This window comes from Oryza brachyantha, chromosome 1 (assembly GCF_000231095.2).
Source record: "Oryza brachyantha chromosome 1, ObraRS2, whole genome shotgun sequence".
In the NCBI taxonomy this organism is placed as follows: domain Eukaryota; kingdom Viridiplantae; phylum Streptophyta; class Magnoliopsida; order Poales; family Poaceae; genus Oryza; species Oryza brachyantha.
Window position 1 is genome coordinate 25,072,500 of NC_023163.2, and position 6,000 is coordinate 25,078,499.

Here is a 6,000-nt window from a genome sequence, read left to right on the forward strand (position 1 = left end):
GTGCAGGTTTTCGAAAGCATAGATCTGAAAAGAACATAATACGAATACAGTAGATCTAGATCTAAATCTAATTTAAACGATAACATACCGAGTGGATCTCGCCGGATGTATAAGTCATCGTTTTGAGTCCACATAATCTGGTTCCGTTGCGTCAAACGTCGCCAACGCGCACCAGCAATACGCCTAGACAACTCCATCAGAGATAACCTAGGTCACCGGATAGAATTTAGTAGATCTCTGCGGGATCCTGCGATGATATGCGCTGGTTGGATGGTTAAGGGGATGGTTAATGGTTTGATATAGCAATGTTCAACTATCATGGTGCTAAAAGAGGGAAAAAAGGAATAGCAAGTACTAAGTAGGAGTAGGAAATACCTTTAGTAGAGCTCAAGCTTCGTCTATGACGAAAGTGGGGGATATTGAAGTAGGAAGACGAAGGGGGTGAGGGGTGAACATAAGAGGAGAAAGGTGGAATGAAGACGAGGAGGGGTCACGTGTGTCTTTTATATATATATATATGATGCGCATAGATAGGGGAACGCGTGATCAAAAATGATTTTATTTGGAAGGTAATAATTAGATGACTCATATACAGGGTGTCTCATGTGAATACGTTCCCAAATCCATTTTTAGTCTTTTATTAGTTTAGCAAGCCAAATATATATTTTACTGGCTCCGTTCCCCAACATAAGACTTTTTAGATTCATATAGATCCTTATATATATATATATATATATATATATATATATATATATATATATATATATATATATATATATATATATATATATATATATATATACCCCATATATATATATATTATAAAACTATTTCTGCTCTCACCCATCATAATGATAGATACCGTTAAATATCATATAATAAATGATGTAGCTATGTATGAAGTATATGTCCTTTCGTTGAGTGAAAGCAGAAACATGTATAGAGATCTTTCTACACCTTAGATGGAAAGAGGGCAACTATACCCGGTGGTATATATATCCATATCCAAAACATTCTAACCTACGAAACGGGGAAGTAGGTTATATAAGATGTTATTGTATATGATGGTCCATGTTAAGTCTATCCATCCATGGTTTTCAACGAAGTACCTACCTAGCTATTAAAACTGAGTTAAACGGATTGGGGTATCTTTTTTGGGTTCACTCTTTTGCTTTGTTCTTCTTTCTGTAATGATTAATGATAATCTAATAATTGGACTAACCATTTGTATTAATTTTAACTAAGAAAGGTTAGGTTGTCATTTTTCGATGACCCAATGATCGTCCAATTGATAACGGATGAGAAAGAATAAAAAAGATACAAAGGAATCATGGCATAAAAATGCATCCAAAGGAGTAGAGCGAATGCAATCGTTGTAGGTTTCCTTTTTAAAAGACCATATCATAAAGAGGAGAGTTTGTTTTAGCAACTTGAAATATCTCGCATGCTAAAGTATAGGTGTGGTGCACATTAGGTTTCTAGCCTCTATTGCAAGTAATAAAACCATCCACAAAAGCTAAACCCTTCAACTCTCCAGACATATATTGCTCTAAGGACAAGTGGGTAGGATAGTTTGGGTGGTGTTGGATAGCCCGGCTTAGCACTGGTTTGGCTAGTGATCAATGCCAAACAGAATGGTCTAAATGATGTCAGTCTGTCCGTTCCAACTATCAAGTGTTGATCAAGTATGTGCCGAACAACCCGAACATGGTCAGATTGTTCGGTTACTCCAATGTCAGATATAACCATATGTTGATCGGCAAAGGAATTCAACTAGCCAGACAATCCAACTTAGGCTTTGTTCGGGTGACTGCGAACAAGTTGATTTGTATGCTTACCCTAAGTTAGACGATCTACGCTACGTCAGACAATCCAATCATCTTTAGTCCAACCATCTAGCATGAGGCTAGATAATCTAACATAATGTTTGTCCAGCTACCGCTAAATTGACCGATAAGGTCAGATAGGTTCAACGGATAATATGAAGGGCTAGACTATCTCAGAACCTTTAGAGCCCATCGACTATATGCTCAGTGACCTTTGATAAAGTGTAAAGAGCTGGACGGTATGAGCCGAGGCTACACTCTCTGACCCTATGTAATCTGATATTTTTTAATGACTTCATAGACAATTAGTTGGCTTGGGTTGCTTTTGGTTTCCCGGAATCCTAGACGTTTGTAAATTGAATTTGTAGGTGGAGTGTTTACTCAGTATTGATTATTTTTAAATATTTAGTTTGAATTTTGGATGTTTCTAAATTGTATTTATATATGGACTCTTTTATTTGCTTTTTTCTGAATTTGTATTTCTGATTGAATTTTATATTTGTATTTTTTTTGGTTAATCTGGGATTTTGTAGCACATGAGAGAGAAAATGATGGATTATATCCCTATTACTTTATTAATATAACTTAACAAAAAATTTATATACTTCTAAATTATATTTCTATGCTGACTATTTCTCTTAATATTTCTTATTTTTAAGCAGAATTTTAGATGTTTGTAAATTGCATTATTAAATAGGTTCTTCACTCAATATTAATGTTTTTTAGATTTTTAATCCATCTAAGTTATATTTCTACATTGACTCTTCGTCCTAATCTTCCTCATTTTTTAACAGGGGTTTTCGATGTCTATAAATTATATTCTTATAAATATACTCTTAACTCAATATTATTTTTTAAAAATTTTAATCCAAGTTTTGAATGTTTTTAAATTGTATTTATACATGGACTTTTTTACTTTTTTCCAAATTTATAATTCTACATAGATTTTTTATTTTAATGTGAAAATTTCTAGCTGGTGAGAAGGAACATGAATATAACTAAGGGATGGTCCGATGGTCCCGTACAATTCTGCATGGAGCTGGAAGGCTGGATTTAATATAAAACTCTCAAATGCTTGTTATTTCAATGGATGCTAATATACTATATATTTAGGCCCGTTCGTTGGTGAGATGGATAAAATAACTTATCCGACATGAAAAACGTAGTAATAGATTAGTACATGATTAATTAATTATTAATTATTAAAAAAAATATGAAATAGACTAATATGATTTTTAAAGCAACTTTCCTATATAATTTTTTTGCAAAAAATACACCGTTTAACAGTTCGGGAAGCGTGCGCGTAAAAACGAGAGGGATAAGATAACTTATCTAGCTCCCGAACGTGGCCTTAGAAGTATATTTGGATTTCATATACAACCTAGTTTCTATTCCTATAAGGTTTGGATTTCATATGCAACTCTTATCTTTATTTATATATATTGTATTATATACTCCCTTTGGTTTTTATATTTGACGTCGTTAATTTTTTTATCTACGTTTAACCATTTGTCTTATTGAAAATTATATCCAAATATAGAAAATTATAGGTCATGCTAAAAGTTTCTATAGTAAGAAATCAAATCATAACAAAATAGTTAATAATTATATAAATATTTGAATAAAACAAATGGTCAAGCATAACCTAAAAATCAATGACTTCAAATAGAAGAAAAAAGGGAGAGTAACGGTTAAGATATTTCATCTATACTATTATAAAAAGCGGTAACGTTTCTGCCAGATTTTCGTCCATCGTGGGCCCCACGCCAGGCCGATGGCCCCGCGCTTCCCGAGTGGGCCCTATAGGCCGTCTGTAGTACACGTGCATGGATAGACTCAGATATAAAAACCGCGCGCTCAGTCTAATTAATAGGCCAATGCATAGTCCAGTGGCTAAGGCAGTCTTAGAAAGAGGTCTCGGGCTACAGCGCGGACTGTTTTTATTTGCATAACATCTCTTTTTTTTGCCTTTCGTCATTTATCTTTTTTAAAAAAATACAATTAGTAATAATGATTTTTCCCTTTTTGCATTTAGTCATTTATCTTTATTTTTCTAATGAACAATATTAAATGAGAAATTATTAGAAATAACAACAATAATAATAACAATAGCAGTATGGTACTGTTTCTGCTTTTTTATAAAGAAAAACAAGCAATGGTTTGCATGTTTTTTTAAAAAAAGAAACGCAAGTAGAAATATAATTAATAACAAAAATAAAAAGCAAAGGAAGTATGACTCAGAAAAGTTGGTTAAAGATGACATAATAGGGTATAGCGCGCCTCTATATTTCTTCGTTATCAAAATACCATCTATTTTATTTAATTAGTGTATGATGTTGAGTATAATTTACTATTTTAATTAGAAGATTCCCGATGCAACGTGCATTTTTCAAATTCATTGCTTGTTGACCATAGTTTTACAATTCCCGACTCGCTGTGTAATTTATTTTAATTTATGCCATTGAAATTAACTTAGATCTGGTGCCACGCACGTGCATATTTTCTAGTTTCTTAATATATTAACAAATGTCGGTACCATCTATCCCCAAATTCTAAATAGAAGTGGGGAAACCCAGATTTTACTATCGCTTACTCGGAAGGCTACAAGTGATTGGCCAAGAGAGCAATTCCCAGTTCCCAGATCGAAGCAATTGCGGTGATTTCTTTTATGTCCCGGCCGTTCCACCATTCAGCCGCCCGAATGCCAAGCATTCAAGCCCCACGCCCTCCGCGACCAGCACCGGCGGCGATCTCCACTGCGCCCCCATCTCCCCAGTGCTATCCACTCCAGCGAGATCGATCGTTGAGATTTTCGTGCGCGCCGCCGGCAGCAGGGAGCTTATCTATCCCCGACGGTCCCTGGGGTCGGCCTTGGCCAGCCGTTTCGTGGCATCGTGTCCCCGGGGGAGTCGGAGTCTCTGCATGCACGCTGGGCGGCCGCGCGGAGGTCTTGCGCGCGAGCCGCTCGACGCGGCCACCAGCGACGGTGCAGTCAGCACGGACGCCCTCGCGATCTGTTGCTTGCGCCGTTGCGCGGCGACTCTCTCTGCTGTTGGTTCTTTTCCATAGGTTGATCTGTATCCTTTCCGAAGATGAACCTGACTTCCTATGAATCATGGTTATCCTATCCGCATAGTATAGATCATCGGACATGCTGCATGCATGCCTTTAGCTCTGAAAAGGTTATTTGGATACGTGACACTTGGGCAAGAAAATTCGCTCATTGCCTATTCCAGTCAGATATTGTCCTGCTCGATAATCATACTATGAAACTAATATTATTCTGTTCCCAGTGCAGATGACGATCGCTGAGAAAGCAGTCAGTTAACAGGGCTTAATTTTGATATGATACCTAACATTGTAGCAGTGATAATCAAAGGTATATGGTTTTGTTCTGAAAAAGAGCACATTTGATTTAACCTTTCCCTTTTTAAAATTTATCTTTCTGTAACCTTGCACTTGCGTTGTTAGTCTGTACTTCATGATTGATACTGATTTGTTCTGTAATGAACGACAGATTTCATGATTACCGAAGACCCACAAGATATGGACAACCATGGATTAACTTGATGATTTGCTCCACTTGGTTTCTTCACACAAAGCATCCAAGAATCGATCGGCCTCAGTGATTACGTAAAGAACACGAAGCATGGAGAAGGTTTTGTTTTCTAGTTGTACTTTGCCTATTCACGTCATTTGGATTAGAACTCCAGGTACTACTACTGCTTTATAGATGTTGTTTGACAGTCTACATAGTATAACTCGAAGTATATGGATTCTCAAATGATTCTAGTGGGCAGTGGCCACAAAATATACTTGTCTCTAGTAGAGTTGTTTTTTGCCTGCGTGAATGCTAGTAGAATAATAGAATGAGATATCAAGTTATCAACCTCAAGATGGGGTAGGCAGGCCAAGGCCCATCAGGGCCCATTTGGGAGACCAATTCTTCCCGGGGAATACTGGTCCAATTATCGCCAGAATGGGCTGCGACTTCTGTTGTGGGGAATAAGTCCAATCAGACACCCTCAAGCAAAGGCCGGATCTGATTCATATCTCTCGATCCCAAAACCGAGTATAATGACTCCTCCAACTGTTGAAAGCAATTCCCTAGCTTTGAGGTGGTTTTCGCTTATGCGGTGAATATGACCTGGTCTCCATCTGATGTGGTGCTTAC

The 6,000-nt window shown here is 36.9% G+C and overlaps 1 long non-coding RNA gene across 2 annotated transcripts; it reads left to right on the forward strand.

The window, feature by feature from the left end:
* The first annotated feature begins 4,700 nt into the window (after positions 1–4,700).
* On the forward strand, positions 4,701–5,628 carry LOC107304931. 2 transcript variants are annotated; one of them, XR_001550981.2, is made up of 3 exons: positions 4,701–5,008; positions 5,120–5,205; positions 5,344–5,628. It is a non-coding gene; the product is annotated as an uncharacterized LOC107304931 (long non-coding RNA). The 2 variants fall into 2 exon arrangements; XR_001550984.2 differs by having other exon boundaries at positions 4,702–5,008; positions 5,125–5,205.
* The last annotated feature ends 372 nt before the right edge of the window (positions 5,629–6,000 follow it).